Here is a 17,710-nt window from a genome sequence, read left to right as displayed (position 1 = left end):
ATCACTTTGTATGTTGGAATAGCCACGGGATATGACTGTCATTAACTTGCATTGTAGTAGAAGAGTACTTTATTAATCCCACAATGGGGAAATTCAACCTCTGCATTTAACCCATCCTTTTTTACACACAAGTGAACACACCATGCAAGGAGCAGTGGGCAGCACATTACAGCGCATTACTGCGTAGCGAAATCCGTGTCAGTTTCACGGAAATTTGAGCGAATCCGTGGCTATTTCACGGATTTCTGTGAGACCATGTTGCTTCCTTGACGCGTCACCAGCCTGGAGAAGGAGTGAAAGGAGATCGTTCCTTTATGACCTTTCCGTCACCAGCTCACTTCTCTAAGCCTTAGGCTACTGCCGCCCCACCCAACAATCACTTAAACCCAATCCGCTGTGCTGAGGACGACTGAAGAAAGATACATCTGTCGTTCACTTTGTGACAATAAAGCTCACACTGATGCATCTGTCTGCTGTCTGCCGGACTGCGGTCGGTGCCGGGGCCGTGTGGCTGCCACCCAACTCTCCCAGGCCGTAAAAGTGACCATTAAAATGACGGATTCCTCTTCCGCTGGCTCTTTCTCTCCATCTCTGTGTCTTTCTTTCTGTCACACACTTTCCCTGTGTGTCTCTGTGGGCGTCTGGACATGCATCCAAACATCAGGGAGGGTGTTCTCCCAACCTCTGTGCCCCTCACACTTTCACCCCTCACCCCCGCATCCCATCCCATCAATGATAAGAAACACACATGCTCACAGATTCGGAGTGAAAGCGTCCTCTCGCCCTAGTGCCCTTTGACCCCTGGGGGTCTTAAGGAAAGGCACGTGCTAACAGAGGTCATGGGAGTGCTTGGGTGGGACCAGTGTTTGGTTTTTGGGGGTGTCCCTAGGGTAGACTTAGCGGCCACTTTCCAACCGTGAGGCCATCTCTGAGCCCAGCAGATGTTTTAGACACAGTCACCCAGTGGCGGTTCTAGACCAGTGTTACTGTGGGGGCCAAGCAGGGGCCAGTGTTTAATCAGAGGGGCACAATAAAAAACGGCAAAGATGATATTTAAGCATTCAAAAACCTTTATATTAGCTTATTTAAACATCTCATTTAAATATATTTGGAAGGTTGCAAACACAGTTTTATTAGCCTGTGCCTTTCTTGTGATTACATTTAAGCCAACTCTTCAGTGTGGATCTGTTTGCTCAGCAGTGTGAACAAGCAAGAGGAGCATGTTGTGTTCATGTTCTCCTCCAGAGCATGAATTCCTCGTCCCGCCTGATGTGTGTCTGACTTAGCATGTGACATCCCTCCAGTTCTTTCACTTCAACTGTTATTGTGTCTTTTTGTTGCCTGGCAGATAAAACTGTACCTTGTCGTTGGAAACCAAAGCAGACATCAAGCAATCATTTCATCTAATATATCTTTTCACAAACAAAACTAGTTGTTGTATGATGTGTACGCTACAATTTGCCCTCACCAATCATATTAACTTTTGTTAATTAAACTGTTCGGTAGCACTTATATTAGGGAACACATATTCAACATTAATTAGTTGCTTATTAGCATGCAAATAAGTAACATATTAGCTCTTAATTAGTCATTATCAAGTACTTATTAATGCATTATTCTCCTTTGGCCTTTGGCTCCTTTTAGATGAGGATTGGTAGATTGTAATGTCAATCATTACTCTACAAAGTGGGTCACTTTGCGCCAATGTTCTCTACCAGTGACCCACTTTGTAGAGTAATGATTGACATTACAATCTACCAATCCTCATCCAGTCATCCAAAAGGAGCCACCAGTCACGTCAAAGGTCTGGAGAAGGTGGATATTTGCCGTTTTCATGGTTTCGTTCACCGCTATGAAGAGACTTAGAAAGTCCAAACAAAGCTTATTAAGCTTATTAAGCATATTAAAGCATATAAAGCATATTAAGATCATAACTCATATACAACAACTTCCTTACTTACTACTAATAAGCAATAATTCTGAGGTTATTGAGAGAAAACTCTTAGTTAATGGCATACTGGTAGTATAATGAGGCCATGCAGAATAAGGCATTAATAACTACTTAATAATGACTAATAAAGAGCCAATATGTTACTTATTTGCATGCTAATAAGCAACTAATTAATGTTGAATATGTGCTCCCTATTATAAAGTGGTACCAACTTTTCAGTTCTTTCCCAATTCCCAGTATCTCTTGGAGTTATTCCCATCATTCGGATGATGTCGCACCTCATGACATGCATCCAATATGAATGCTTGGTTGGTGCTAATGCAAAAAGTAGTGTACACAATATATGCATTGAGTAGAAAAGTAAGCATGTAAGCCAACTTTCATGAAGCAAACAACCTGCAGTTAAAGTTTGAATTTTTACTAGATTAACCGTTATTTCCCCTGACCTTAACTATGAGTTTAGTTGAATTTGAGTTTAGCCTTTCCCAAACATTAACCATACCATTGTTGACATATACAAAAATCAAGAAGGGTTTTGCATCCAATTTTGTCCAATATTTAGTATGAACGAGGGTCAGATGACAAAAACAAAAACCTAATTAAATGATTGAGTAAACCTAACAAATAGGGCACGAGGTGTCACTGAATGGTTGGGTGAAAATAATGTGAATCATATTCTTATTGACCCCCATCGCCAAAACACAATAATTTGGAAGAATCCTGCCATTAAACCAATGCTTAATGCTACTGAAATGGTCCCTGGTATTCATGGTGGTCCAACAGCGCACTATAAAGCACTTTATTTGGTGTTTTCCATTAATTTTCCACCCATTTATCTATTTGTTATATTCATAAATGAGTAAATCTTCCAGGATAGAACCCCTGTTGACTTGTCTCTGTATCTTTTCAGTGTGAAGATTGTTTTTCCTATTGGTGTATTTGAAGCTGTTTTCATAGTTTCATCCTTTTAAGACCCATTGGCCATAACACACAGTCCATTATAAGCTGCTGCTGATGGATTCATACGTCACGGTGTGAGCAAATAAATAAGCTGTGTTCAGAAAAATCCGTGGAGCAGGGGTGGGTGTATGGAAGTTGATTATATCTAGCAGGTTGATGTCTGTGTGCCTCTGCATGCCTCTGTGGGTTTATGTGTATATGCATTTGCGAGTGTGTGTTTGTGTGTGTAGGTGTTAGAAAGATAAGCCATCACAGGGAGGAGGGAAGGACTGAGTGTTTGTGTTTGTGTCTCCAGTTTTAATGACTTCAGCTGCTCGGGCTCTGGTCTCTGTCTGTTGGTAGGGAGGAAGGGGGGTCTGTTCGCCACTCAGCCATTCAAATGAAGGAGAACATGGCCCCAGGATATTGATACACACTCTGAGGCAAGCCCATGTGGTGATTTAAAAAATAATGGATAAACAAGTTTGCACACACTGACACATCTTCGCCTCTGGATACCAAGCCACTGATTTTGAGTGAAGCAAATCCAAACAGTTATAGCATTGTTTTTCATGGCTGCTGACAGACTGATAAGGGTGAGAATGAATGCAGGATCTTAATTATGCATGAACCCGGATGGCTCTGGTGTATGGTTTTGCAACTGTGAATCTCCACAGCTGGTTTAAGTTGTGCATCAAAAGTCAGTTTCACCTCAGTTAGATTGGGGGAAAAAACACAGAGGAATGTCTTAGAGCCTGCATATATTCTCCTATTCTCAATTCACTCTTGCTCTGTGTTGTTTCCTGTCATTTTTTCCGCCATGCTCTTCACAATGTCATTAGATGTTGTTTGATCAGTCTTAAGTGGAATCTGATAGCAAAGTGTGAAACGCATGCTGGGTTTCGGTGGTGAAAAAGTATTCAGATCCTTTACTTTAGAAAAAGTACTAATACCACACTGTCAAATTGCTCCGCTTCAGTAAAAGTCCTGCATTCAAAACATATTCAAGTAAAAGTACAAAGGTATCAGCATTAAAATGTACTTAAAGTATGAAAAGTAAAAGTACTCGTTATGCAGAATGGACCCACTCAGATTGTTTTATATATTTCAAATATATTATTAGATAATTATTATTATTGATGCATTTATGTAACCACATTTTAACTTTCTCAAGATAGGGCTACTTATTATACTGTAGTGAGGTTTAATTTAAAAAAAAAACACCTAAAAAAAGTTAAATCTCAACCTAAAAAGTAACTAAAGCTGTCTGCAAATTCAGTGGAGTAAAAAGTCCAATATTTGCCTCTAAATGTAGTGAAGTAGAAGTATAGAGTTACATAAAACAGTACTACATAAAATTGCACTTAAGTATAGTAATGAGTAAATGTACTTAGTTACATTCCACCACTGCTGGTTTATATGGTGGGGAGAAGGGGAGGATACTCTGGAGCAGGATTTGAAATGTGTTGTTAAGTCAAAGAGCAAAACCGATGCTGGGGTTAAATCCAGGGGACCAACCTCATGTGAGTAAGCCCCCTCAGCTGACACCCCCCTCACACACACACTCCCTCACTGTGTACAGTGTGTCTGTGTATGTTAACATGTTCACTAAGTATTCTAGGAATCCTGGACCTCACTCAGTTCAGCAGCCATCACATGCCGACCATTAACGCTGTCAATACATTACAACCACACTTCTCAGACACACTTTTCCACTTGTACTGCAGACTGTCATGCTACCATAGACTATAAAAAACATATATAATACTATATAATAATTTCCTATGATATTGCTTTCCAGATTGTCTTGATCAGTTTGTAAAAGTTTATCAAGAATGTTTATTCACAATTTACAGGAGACAAATGAAATCCCCTCATCTGGTTTCCAGTGTTCTCGGGCTGTTAGCAGATATTTTATATGTGAATATATATTCAAATGGTAAAGCAAAACAAAACAGACATTATTTTGGGAAAATTAACATTTGATTGTGAAAAAAACCCAGCACAATCAGGTCATTGATTATCTGTAACAGTGTAGTATGAAAACATAAGTAAGCTAGAAACCTAACTAGCTTGCAGACATTTGGCTAGGTAGCTAGCTTGCTAATTCTGCCATGTTTTCATGGGGGTCATCCCTATGTTCCCCGAGCTGGGAACATAGGACCCTTTTTTAGAAAAAAGGTCCTATGTTTGAACTTGGGGCCTTTTTTTTTTTTATTCAGTGAAAAACAAATCCTTAGAAAATTCACAAGTCTCAAACCTGCAACCCCATCAACTACAACACAATGCAAAAAGCCTAGGTTTCCAACTCAGCGGTTAGAAGCGGTCTTAATGCTAGGGGTGTGAGGATTTACTGACTGTCCCCAGCTAGCCCATAGTAGTTGGCATTGGTTACATAAAGGTCAATAAACCAATTTATTTGAGAGACCGGGGTTCAATCCCCCCGCTGCAAGTCCATTTGCTTTGGGAAAAAGCGTCTTCTAAATACCTGTTTTTAACCTTTATTTGTTGAGCGTTGCGACGCACCTCAACTATCGCACGTTGAAAGCAAAAAGGAAACATTGTGGAGCCTGCTCTCTCTGGGTGTGCTTATAAATTAATGAGTTTGTGATCCAGGTTTTATCATTACTGATTGAACCAACATTCATTGAAAGGATCCCTTGGTCCAAGATAAAGTGACATAATTAACAGAGCCGAGTGCAGCTTGAGACCTGCAGGTTTGCCAACCCTGACCTAATCTTTCCTCGTCTAGGCCTATTTGCATATGCGCATCAAACAGCCTGTAGGGCCTACATAGGTCTATTTGCCATGGAATTTGGCGGTAAAGGTGGAAAAAGTAACAGACCGGGGAACATAGACACGCTCCCCTTTCATGCTACACTGGTTAAAATGTGAAAAGAGTGTGTGGATAAAGCATTAAGTAGTTATATTTTACTCATTTTTAGTGGCTAGCTAGTTCGTGAAGGGGCTCAGTTTTCACTGTATCTGCCAAAACTTAATTGATTTGGTTTCCCCATACCGCTCTCATCAACCCCATTTTTGATTGGCACCCAACAAGACACCAACTATCATTGTATTTCAGTTCAACTGTTGCATGTACTTATAATCACATTTTTCCAAAAAGAGTTAAGTCCAGTAAGAGAAGCACAGATAAAAACACAAAAAGAGAAAGTAACAAAAATGAAATGGGGAAGAAAAAAACTGTTCCAGCAGGAAGCTTTGTGCTCATGTAGGAGAAGTAAGAAGCTGCTTAAACAAAAGCTTTGCTGATTTCAGCGATAACAGAATGATAGATCCTCAAGTCTTCACATCACTACAATCCATGAAATATTTGCTCTGAACCAAAATGACAAGCTGGTGCACGTTTGTTTAAATTCATGCACAAAATCTTTGATGGTTTCACTCAACACTTCCTGCAGCACTTTGAATGAACTACCCATTTTACTGTACATGAGTCGTTTAAAGGGTAATCCTGCTCTGATTCAAATGAGCAAAATATCTCTGTGCTCCTTTTCTGTCCATAGAGCGATTAGCAAGAAAGTAGGCTAATCCAAAACGTGACTATAGTAGCAAGACTAATGTATTGTAAGCAGAGGAATGCAGTGTATTTTAGGAATGCATTTCTTTTTTAGACCCAAATCTGAATAGCCTAGGACCGGTATCTTTACAGCAGCAGTTGCTTGTAGATTTCCTTTGACATTTTGGCATTTTGTGGGTGGCAGCTTGTCCTTTGTGGCGTTTATGTGAACTTTTGCCCCTTTTTTCTTCTCATGTTCGAGGTTCCATTTCATGTCGACACACCTCATCAACCTGTCCTACCCAGCTATCGTGTATTCAGCTAATGTCTGAAGAGGTGAATGCAGAGTTTTGACCACATATGATTTAGAGCCAGTGGTTGCTTTATCTAAACGCCATGCGCTGCTCCGGGCCCTTGTGCCGCCTCTGTGGTCTGTGGAGGAAAGTAATTACAACAGGGCCTAAAGCCACCAGCTCTGGCCTTTGGACCTCTGCTGCCACATCCTGCACACAGTGGCTTTTAAAAGATCTCCCAGCTCTGTTTTTTCTCAGGACCAAGCTGCCCTTTTCCTTCTCTCATCCAATTAAAACCACCAGCCCTTGAATGTCTTTTAAAGGAACACTCCACCGTTTTTTCATATTAAAACATATTATTTGGGTAAGTAAGACGAGTTGATACAGACCTCTTGCGTCTCAATGCGTGCACTCAATCGCCCTGGCGCGCGGAGCTACTTGGCTAGCACTTAGCTTAGCCCAGCGCAGTAATATCATCACTTCCGCTCCCTCTCACTTCCGTCAGGAGTGATGATATTACTGCGCCGAGTCGAAGTGCTCCCAAGTGCTATTCCGCCATACATTATAGTTATCCTTTTTATCCGCTTCGAAAATCGCCACGTTTTATTTAGTGTCGCCATACTTGGTCGTTTAACTACTCGTGTAGCTGTATTTAAATAGGGAAAACGTGGAGGAGTTTGGTCGCTTCTAACTGTCCATCTGTTTGGATCCTAATGAATGAACTGGGCTAAGCTAAGTGCTAGCCAAGTAGCTCCGCGCGCCAGGGCGATTGAGTGCACGCATTGAGCCGCAAGAGGTCTGTATCAACTCGTCTTACTTACCCGAATAACATGTTTTAATATGAAAAAACGGTGGAGTGTTCCTTTAAAACCACCAGCCCTTGAATGTCTTTTCAGAGTTTTAATCTACACTTGATTACACCGTATGTCTTTATCTACCACTTCTCTGTCACTCATCTTCTTCTCTACTTTTCAACATCCTCTTCATCTCCGCCAGCCTCCTCTCGAGTGTTGCCAGAGCACGGCCAGCGTCTTTGAGGGGAAACCTCCTCTCTTCCCAGTAATCACCACTTAAAGGGAATTCCTTCTCCAGCGGCAGGCCTGCAGCTCTGCATCTTTGAACATTTGATGGTTTGATGGCTATAATTTGCTTAAAATAACACCAATAAAGTCATGAAGCTGTAAATGCCTAAATACCTAATGTACCAAGATGAAACGCGATACAGCCTTTGATTTTGTAGCTTTCAAGCACGTCTCGGTTACTTTCTTTCTATGGAATATGTTTTTTAGGGGTTGATCCAGATATATCTTTATTATACATACATGATCTATTTAACCCATTGAAGCCTGGAAAGCGTTTACGTCGTTTTGTAGTATTTGTATAAGCTCTCAAATACTTTTTGAATTTCATTTCTATCTGCTACAGAGGCTGAAAATCTATTATTTAGTAGAAGAGTTCACACTTTTTCCCAGAATTTTTCCAGAATTTCCAGAAAATTAGAGGCTTATTTTAAAATTGCCCAGCGGTTTTTCAGGCCTCAATGGGTTAAAGTGGTTGTAGTTACGACTCTTATTCTTACAATTCAGGCACCTTTTGAGCCACCAAGCTAGGCTGTAATCTTCTAATATTCTGCAATATTAAGCATTCTTGCCCAATGCAAGAGGCTTTCCTTCACAAGCAAATGTACAATGAGTTAAATGAGTAAGCAGTTGAATAATAAGCAGCATTAAGCCTGCGTTATTAAAACACGTCAGTAATACTTCATGCGGCAGTGCATTGTTCATTCTCCGGGCTCGGCCAATAGGAAGAGAAGGCATCTTTCAAAAGTAGGGGAAAGCCCTGAGCAGGAGTAACAGACGTCCTCTCCACCTGAAGAGCCTCTGGAGTCAAAACACTGTCTCTCATCTCTCCTTTCTCCTCCTCCCTCCCTCCCACCCTCTGCTTGTGTCAGGAATACCTGTCGTACTACTACTATAAGACCCTGAGGAGAGTTGGTAAGAGCTTCCTTCCAATCTGACCTGAAAGAAGAGATAGATAGGATTGCAGCTGGGCAAGGTTATAATAGTTTTGGATTTTTCATTAGTTTTAGTTTTAATTTCGTTTCATTTTTGTTTTCAAATTCAGTTTTTAGTTTAGTTTTTATTTTTTTTAAATGCTTAGTTTTAGTTTAGTTTTTATTAGTTTTAGTGTTAGTTTTAGTTTTTTTGTAATGGGCTATGTGTTGGGTGCCAGATTCAAAGAGGTCATAATAAATTTTGACATTTTATCCATCTCAGCCCCAATAAGGTTATTAACTCTTACAGTTCCAGGTGTTTTGAATTTTGGTTGGAGTGTAGACGTCCCAGTCTCAGTAAACATATTCACCATGTGTTGCATGTTCAAATAGAAACACTGAATTATGAATGAAAAAAGTTGACAAAAACGAAAACTAAGGACATTTTCACTATAATTTTAGTTAGTTTTAGTTAGTTTTGTAACCACACAATACAGTTTCAGTTAGTTATCGTTTTTTTAAAAACTCTAGTTTTTATTTTTATTTCAGTTAATGAAAATCTTTTTTCAATTCTAGTTTTTGTTATTTCGTTAGTTTTCGTTAACTATAATAACCTTGCAGCTGGGGAAAATCACTCCATGGAGAAATACATTTGCATTGGTATGTGACCTGCACCAAGTTGTGACTAACCAGTGATTCCCAGGGAGGAAATCCTTCTCCAACAAGCCTTTTTCTCTGTCATGTTGACACAACACAGCGGCCCGTCACTAATCTCCATCATACCTGACCCCCTCTATAGCTGGGTCGCACTCAAGGGTCATCACATGACCGCAGATGAGGAGCTAACAATCACAAAGGGCTCTGATTTCTAGCTTTACAATTGGCTGAAATGTTGACATTCTTGTCCATTGACAGGGTAAAGTCCCTTTCACACATGCAGGAAATGTTAAGGACCATTTCCTGCATGGGGTCATGTGTGAATGGGAGCAGGAATCGATATTCAAGGAAAATCTGTAACGCCAGTTTCCCACCTCAAGACCCAGTAACGTTTCAGAGAAAATGCATGTGCAGAAACTCTGCAAGGACAAGCAGGCGTCGTCTGGAAAAAGACGCCTTCACATGGAGCGAATGCATTTGTGATAGCTTGGTCAAAATTGCCCAATAATAACGTTTAAATATTCCTTCTAAAACACACATAGTTTTGAACTAATTAAATATGTTTTTTGTACATTTAAAGCAAACCAAAACAATGACAGACATAATTGAATCGGTATATATATATATATTTTTTTTTTTTTTGGCCATTTTTGGGCTTTATGGATAGAGACAGAGTGAAGGGGGAGACAGGGGGGAAAAAAGGGCTCCGAGTGGGGTTCGAACCCGGGCCGTCCGCTTACGAGGACAATGCCTCTACGGTCGTGCATAACATCCAAAATAATGTCCTGTGTGGTAAAACTTAATTTAAAGACTGTAGACGTCTTACTCTCTACTGTGGTTAGTGCTAGAGTGAGAACTTAGATCCCTAGACAGCTAGCTAGCCAACTAGCCAAACATTAAATGAGTAAATTTAACATCTAAACTCTTCATCAATAGACTCTAGTCTACTAGATGAGTGACAACTTAGTTTGGGTAATTTTCTATCACCAGTATAGCGTGAAAGCATTGGAAAGCAAAGGAAGTTGTTTATTAACAAATGTTTCACTGAACCACGACATTAAACCTACATGAGACCTTACATTATTATAAGTTAACTCTAACCCTAAAGTTACTGTTATCCTTTAGATGTTTGTTTTGCCAGCTAACCCCAGAATCAACAATCTTTACCAATTTTCCACCAATCCACACTAAATTCTCCGCCTCCAGCTCCCAGCTTTGATGAAAACCAAACCTCCATACACTTTTTATCGTTAAGTCACAAGGATGTGAGGCCCAGCCCTCATCAGTCCTAATGTGGCAGCATGTGTCTTGTTCTCAAATGCAGTTGGATCCATAATAAGGCGGTGCACATCATTATATTATTTCTCTGTTAGGCACTTTGTGATTTTTTCAGTGAAAAGCGCTCTATAAATACACTTTACTTGCTTACTGACCTGGCTAATTCTTGTCTTTACTGTTGTTGTCATCTTCTTCTTTTCTCAGTTTACTTGTGTATTGCAATCGACTAACTTTAAGATGTAAACTGCCACCTACAGTACATCCTGTTTCTATCCCTCCAACCTTGTGCCATGTAAGAAAGTAAAGAGTAAATTCATCAGTGCAGCTCTCAGCGGACAAGGCACACATTTTCACAACCAAATTTTCATTTCCATGCTCAAATGCCGTTTTTTCATTTCTTTTTAAAATGTATTCACATTTAAAATACTACCTTGACAGCCCTAAAGTGTGAATGGTAAAAATTATTTGTGGTAGCTGAAAGGTCATCCCAATAATTCTGTGTGCAAGAGGCTTAGACCGCATCACATAACAAGATCCCATCTGTGTCGGCTGATAGAAACAGAAGGCAGGTGCTGTCGTCTGTGTTTATAACTAATCCCTACGCTGCTTGTGCTCTGATTAAATGGACCTTGCCCGCCTTTCAATCCAGTTCACGACAAGAGCGACCTGTTTGTACACGAACGGCATCGCGACCGCAGCCTCCTGTCTGTTAATGAGCGAATAAACAAACCGCCAGACATAATAGTGCGGCGCTTTTGTCAAGGGAAAGGGCAGAGAGCTAGTTAAGGAAGGAGTCTGGCCCCACATGAAAAGGAGCCGTGAGGAGGGGAGACGCCTGGGTGTTCCTCAGCATTGTTCCACCTTCTGCCTCTGAGGGACACCTGTCATTGGCTGGGCGGTTTACACAGGTGTCTTAACCCCGCCTGATTCGCTGGCCTTGAAAGGAGGCTTCAGTCAACAGGTAGCGAGAAGGGAACAATAGTGACGATCCTGAAGAAGAGAGAGAGACGCAGAGAGAGAGAGTGGGTTGGTGGAAAATGGATTCTTTAGAAAGCACCTGAGGGTTTGTGTGAGATAATCTGTTTGCTTTTACCCACAATCCCCCTCTGCAGGGTGGAGGAAGGCGTATCGGTGTATTTGTGGTACTCGATGATCCCTCTCCCTCCAGAGAAACTCCTCCTCTAAGTGGCTTGTGCGAATTCAATCATCCACCTTCAGTCTTCTCTTTTTCACCCTCTTCATAACCTCGGTTGTTTCCATGGTTACGCCGCCGTACCCGAGGCTCGGTTAGCCGGAGCGCTGCACAAACTCGTGGTCTCTCATGGCGCTGGCACCTGGCCAAGAACCAGCCTTAATAATGTGATAGTGTTACACCAGCAACACACACCCTGGCCTCCAGAGCCAAGAGGAGAGGCTGGGTCCTACCACGTTGTTTGTGTTGACGTTTTCTATGCGTGTGTGTGTGTGTGTGTGTGTGGTCTCGCTGCCAAGGGGAATGCCAAGTTCCCTCTCACCCTGTGTGGAATGTGGCCGGGCGAAACAGACCTGTGTGTGAGCGGGAGATCACATAGTGGGAGAAGAGGAAGAGAGCGGTTAAGCCAACACGACTCAAAGAGACAATCAGGATTTTAATAGTGACGCCATAAGTGCAGGTTTAAAATCAAAGTGTGACCTTTTTTTTTTTTTTTCAATTAACCTTTTTATTTATTTTGTAACATTTTTGTAATGTAACAGACAATCATGGAAGTAAGGGAATAGAAAAACAAACAAAAACAACCCGTACAAAGCAAACAACAACAAAAAGAAAAAAAAATACACCAAATTAAATCAAATCAGTCCATGGTCGCAGTTCATCCTTTGTGAATGTTTTGTAAGCATGCCAAACCCTGTTATGGTATGGTAGTGTCAGAGGACCCCATATATGGTAGTGTCAGAGGACCCCATATATGGTAGTGTCAGAGGTCCCCATATCCTCCGGAAGTCATCCCCCTTATTCTTTAGGGCATATGTGCGTTGTTCCAGTCTTAAAGTTTAATTTAGGATTTGTTTAAACACATTAAATGATGGGGGTCTTTGTTGATTCCAATTGAGCAAGTTTATGAAAATAATCACCTAAATGTATATTTTGGATGTTTTGGGATGTTATGCCCCAAATCTTGAAATTGATGTTGAATGAAAAAAAAAATTCAACCTGTAGTTTCTCATCTGGAGTGTCACAAAAAGAAACTGATTTGAATCCTAACACCTTCATGTTCACATATCACAATTAATTCCATGGTTCTAAAGTATATGTATACAGGTAATAAACACAGGAAGTCTATGTCTATGTAAAGACACCTGCCTTCTCTAGTCCACATCCGGATCATTTGGTATGCGGCATGCAAAAAATCTCCAAATAAACTTAAAAATAGGATTGCATGTGCACCTGCTGCAGCCACAGGTGGAAAACTGTTACTGAGAGGTTTAATAAGCATCTCTATTTAGAGAGGCTGACCTTTCAAAGTCTGAGAATGTCTCCTGTTTCCCTTCCTCCTTTTAACTGTGGTCATGGTGATAAGAGGACAATGTGTGTGTGTTTTGTGTTTACCCGTGTGTGTGTGTGTGTGTGTGTGTACGTACATGTGTTTGCTGACGTGTGTGTGCTAGAGAAGGCTGTGTTATTTCCTCGTTTCTAGCAAACACTAACCAAATACAGCTAATTGAATTACAGTGTGTCCACTTTGTGTGTGTGTGTGTGTGCTTGTACTCCCATCATAGTGAGGACCAGAATTAGTTCTTAACTAACTGAGCGAGGGCATTTTTGTGAAGCGAGGACATTTCGCATGGACCTTACTTCTTCAAAGGCCCTAAAAATGTTTGAAGGTTAGGACTTGGTTTCAGTTTCAGGTTTAGGTTAGGGTCAGGGGCTACAAATTCATTACATTACTGATGTGTCCTCAAAAAGATAGAAGTACAAGGATGCGTGTTTGTGTCTTCTCGTACATCCTACATCGTGAGGACCATGGCTTTAACCAGCAAGCTGAGGACATGTTTTCTTTAAAGGCCTGTTTGAGGGTTAAGACTTGATTTTAAGGTTCAGGTTATTCAGATGTGGTGGTTAAGGTTAGGGGTCTAGGGAATGCATTTGATGAATACAGAGTCCTCACAAAGATAGAAGGACAAGAGTGTGTGTGTGTGTGTGTGTGTGTGTGTGTGTGTGTGTTGACTTCCTTGTTAATGTGTTTGCAGAGCACTTACTGTAGGAGGAAGCTTTAACTAGCTTTGGAAGTTGTTGACTGTTGTTGGAAAAAGTAACAAATGTTGCATTTTTCCCTTTATTATATTTTAATTCTCAACTCGACTCAATTCAAACTTTATTCATAAAGCACATTTAAAACAACCGGGGTTGACCAAAGTGCTGTAACAGATATCACAGTTGTAGGAAATAAGGTAAAAACTACAATACTAAAATACATAAACACAATGCAATACAATAGAATTAAAATAAAACAGAATAAAATAAATTAAAATTTGAATACATTTTTTTGCCAGATGTCCACTTAAACTTGATTAAAAGAAGAAAAATGTTGCAAATTATAAAGTGGCAAATCTACGAGAAAAAAAGTTGCAGATTTAAGAGATTTAAAGTGGGAAAAAAGATACTTTTTTCTCCCAGGTTCATCACTTTAAATCTCATAAATCTAGGCTTTTTTTTTCTCGTAGATTTGCCACTTTAATTTCGTAAACTTTTTTCTCAAAATATTATTTTCGTATGTTTTTTTTTTACACATTCTGGCTGTATGTAATATCCTCCAAAATTCTCTGGGGTTGAAATTTGGAATTTGCAAGTATTTCAATGAGTGTCCTATTAAGGGTTAAAGTGGTGAATCTGGGAGAAAAAAGTTGCTTTTTCCCCACTTTTTTCTCGTAAATCTGCAACTTTTTTCGCCCAGATTTGCCACTTTAAATCTCTTAAATCTGCAACTTTTTTTCTAGTAGATTTGCCACTTTAATCTCGTAAACTTTTTTTCTCAAAATATTATTTTCGTATGTTTTTTTACACATTCTGGCAGTATGTAATGTGTGAAAAAGTAGCTTTTTTCCCACTTTTTTCTCGTAAATCTGCGACTTTTTTTCTAGTAAATTTGCAACTTTTTTTCGAGTAAATTTGCAACTTTTTTCTCTAAATATTACCTGAAGTTACCAAATATAGTTATTTGCCTGATCAAGGGTTAAGAGCTTTAAAAAAAAAAGAATAAAATTTTAAAATCTATTCTAAAAGCAACCGGGAGCCAGTGCAGTGGATGAAAGTAGAAGAGATACATTTGATTGCAAACTTCAGAAATGGGAGCGGCTGAGACTTGTTCCTTGTGTGCAGAAACAAGCACATAACTGGTCCAGATAAGTCCAGAAAGACGTTATATGACAGTGTCCGGGGGATCAGCCTGCTCCTTTATCTGTGCTCACCTTCTCCCAGGCTGGAATGTTAATGTGGCTTTGTGACGGTGCGGCCCTCCTCTGTGACTGACAGGCTGAATGGCAGCTCTCAAAGACTCTCAACGTGAAAGCTGAGAGACTTCAGTGTTTTAAAAGAATGAGAGCTTTTTATTTGATTTGAAGCAGTCTTCAGGGCTGAATGAAAGTTCATGAAAGCCGTCCTCTTTTCATTAAACGGTTTATGTAATGTTTCAGTTTACAGGCTTGTTACCAGCTGGATGTGTCGTGTCAGTAAACACACTGAGAAGCAAAGAGATAGAAATTGAGGTTAACCCTCTATGGTACAGTGTTGCCCTCAGGCAACATACCCATTTTTGATTTCTACAATGCATGTTTTTGAGTGATGCGACACTTTAAAAAAGAGGGAAGAGTATAGGGAACCAATAGCGATGCTTTAATTTGTCACATGACCTCCAGGCGGCCATATTGAAACCCTATTTTGCAGACTTTTCCAAAGGAAACAGCTTTGCCACTTTGTGCCACAAAAAATAACTCAAAACGTCATTTCCTGGCCCTTTTTCTATTTTTTTTTATTTATTTCAATGCAAATGAGAAAAGTAATGCAAAACTGATAATTCATTTTAGTATTGTGACCCATATGCCACTTACATATGCTTACACTACTAGTTTTAGCATACCGCTAGTGGATGTAGTGTCTTTGTTGTTTGTTTATGTCTTATAGTTCTATTTTTTATTGATGTTATTATTCTGTTAAATTTTATTATCTTAATTTGTTGCTGCAACACCTGAATATCCCCCATTGGGATTAATAAAGGAATATCTTTTCTTATATCAGTCAGTATATATAATATCAATAATGTCAGGTACTTTTTTCCAAATCATTCAGCTCTTGTAGGAACTGTAATCTTTCAAGCATAGTTCCCAGAACAACATCTGTTATCTTGAGTAACCTAGTCATGATCTGTGTTTTACAAATGTATTTTTTTGGCACTATGAGCACCATGAGATCATCTAGTTCCGTTGTTTTTGATGGCCAATATCTCCTAAACTCTGCAACTCACATAAAACACTCACAAAACAATCTTGATTCATATATAGCACTATCGGTGAAAGAAAAAAATGTGTTTTTGATTTTGGGGTGAACTGTCCCTTTAAAGTCATCACACTGATGTCCATTGCAATGGACATCAGACTTTGAAAAATGACTGTGAATGAATAATATGATATATGTTCAAAATAACTTCAAATATTATCACTTGTAACAGTTACAATTATGCTGACAGCAATTTTGTTTGGCCAGGATGAACATAAATGTATGTTTTTGATTGAAAATGTGTTCTTGCTTCTTCCTCTCTGCAGTCGATCCAACATGCTTGTCTGTCTTCTCTCAGAGAGTACTGAAAGTCATGACATGATTGTGATTGGATAATCAGGATCCAATCAGTAACCAGCATGACTGACATCATTCAATTACAGGGTATATATTGTTTTAGAGACAGAAATATGTCATGTCCATTCCAATGGACGTGGGGTCTGAAGGGGTTAAATAGTTTTTTGTACAGTGAATAAATAAGCGGGGAATCACAGAGCCAGGTAGCATTTAGCAGAAATAGAAATGCCTCACATTCTCTGCTGCAAAACCAAAAGTCCAGTAAGGAGGTATGTGTGCACTGCATCCTGGTAGGAAAAAGTTTAATAATATCTGGCTTTAAAAATCACCCATGGCAGCTATTTTTTAATATTAAACGGAGGAGTTTGTTCTGCAGCCATGACCGGAGGGCTGACGCTAACAGCTAAATAAGCTAAAGCTTCACCCTCTCTGTGTTATCGTGGTATTCTGGCCTGGAGGCATCTTTTAGATGTGAGCGGAGATCTGTCAGGGCTTGCTGATATGCAGCACTTCCAAATGTCTGAGGAAGTGCTCTATTATTGAATAAAACAGATTACAGGAGACAGCAGCATGCTTCCAACCCATTCTGCATATGACAGCAGCATGAAATGAGGGATTAAGTGGTGATTTAGCTTCAGAGATGCAAAACAGTTCAGAGTGGGGCTGCACAATTAACCGAATTTGAATCGTGATCACGATTTTGGCTGCCACGATTAAATTAACCTGATCGTCAGCTCCTGCAAAGCTAATCAAGCACTTTCTACACCAGTAGTCCACCAACCACCAGGGGGCGGGGCCGTTTTTCTCCCCTGAAAAAAGCCTGTTTGCTGATTGCTAAGCAGGAGTTGACATAATACTCGACGCCACAACAACACCCGCCATTTGTAAAAGCCGGCGAAGCAGTGCTGCCAACTTAGCAGCTTTGTTGCTATATTTACTGACTTTTCAGACCACCTTAGCGACTATTTTTCAAAATAGAGACTGGCGAGAAAATCAAACGACTTTTCCTGGTGTTATTGGAGACTCCTTCTTACTCTTCATAACGCAACGTGGCTCGTTAAGAAGAGTAAGAACCAGTCGAAGCGGCACAGTCCTCCTGCAGCAGTCTTTCCCAGCTGCAGAGCCAGAGGGGATGTTTACCCCTTAGCGTCCAGTCTGCAAATTGCTAATAGGCTAACAGTTAGCTCTGTAGCAGTACAGTGTGTATGTTTATGTGTGTAAAACTGTTCCTATTGTTTGTTTAAAAGTAGTGCAA

At 40.0% G+C, this 17,710-nt stretch overlaps 1 protein-coding gene across 1 annotated transcript in view; it reads left to right on the top strand.

The window, feature by feature from the left end:
* The window catches only part of LOC131991653 (uncharacterized), a 129,769-nt gene that overhangs the window by 18,942 nt on the left and 93,117 nt on the right, over nucleotides 1-17,710 (top strand). The window lies entirely within an intron of this gene.

The sequence above is a fragment of the Centropristis striata genome, chromosome 18 (genome assembly GCF_030273125.1).
Source record: "Centropristis striata isolate RG_2023a ecotype Rhode Island chromosome 18, C.striata_1.0, whole genome shotgun sequence".
Classification (NCBI taxonomy): Eukaryota; Metazoa; Chordata; class Actinopteri; order Perciformes; family Serranidae; genus Centropristis; species Centropristis striata.
The sequence above is the reverse complement of the archived record's forward strand: the minus strand, read 5'-3'. Positions and strand labels throughout refer to the sequence as shown.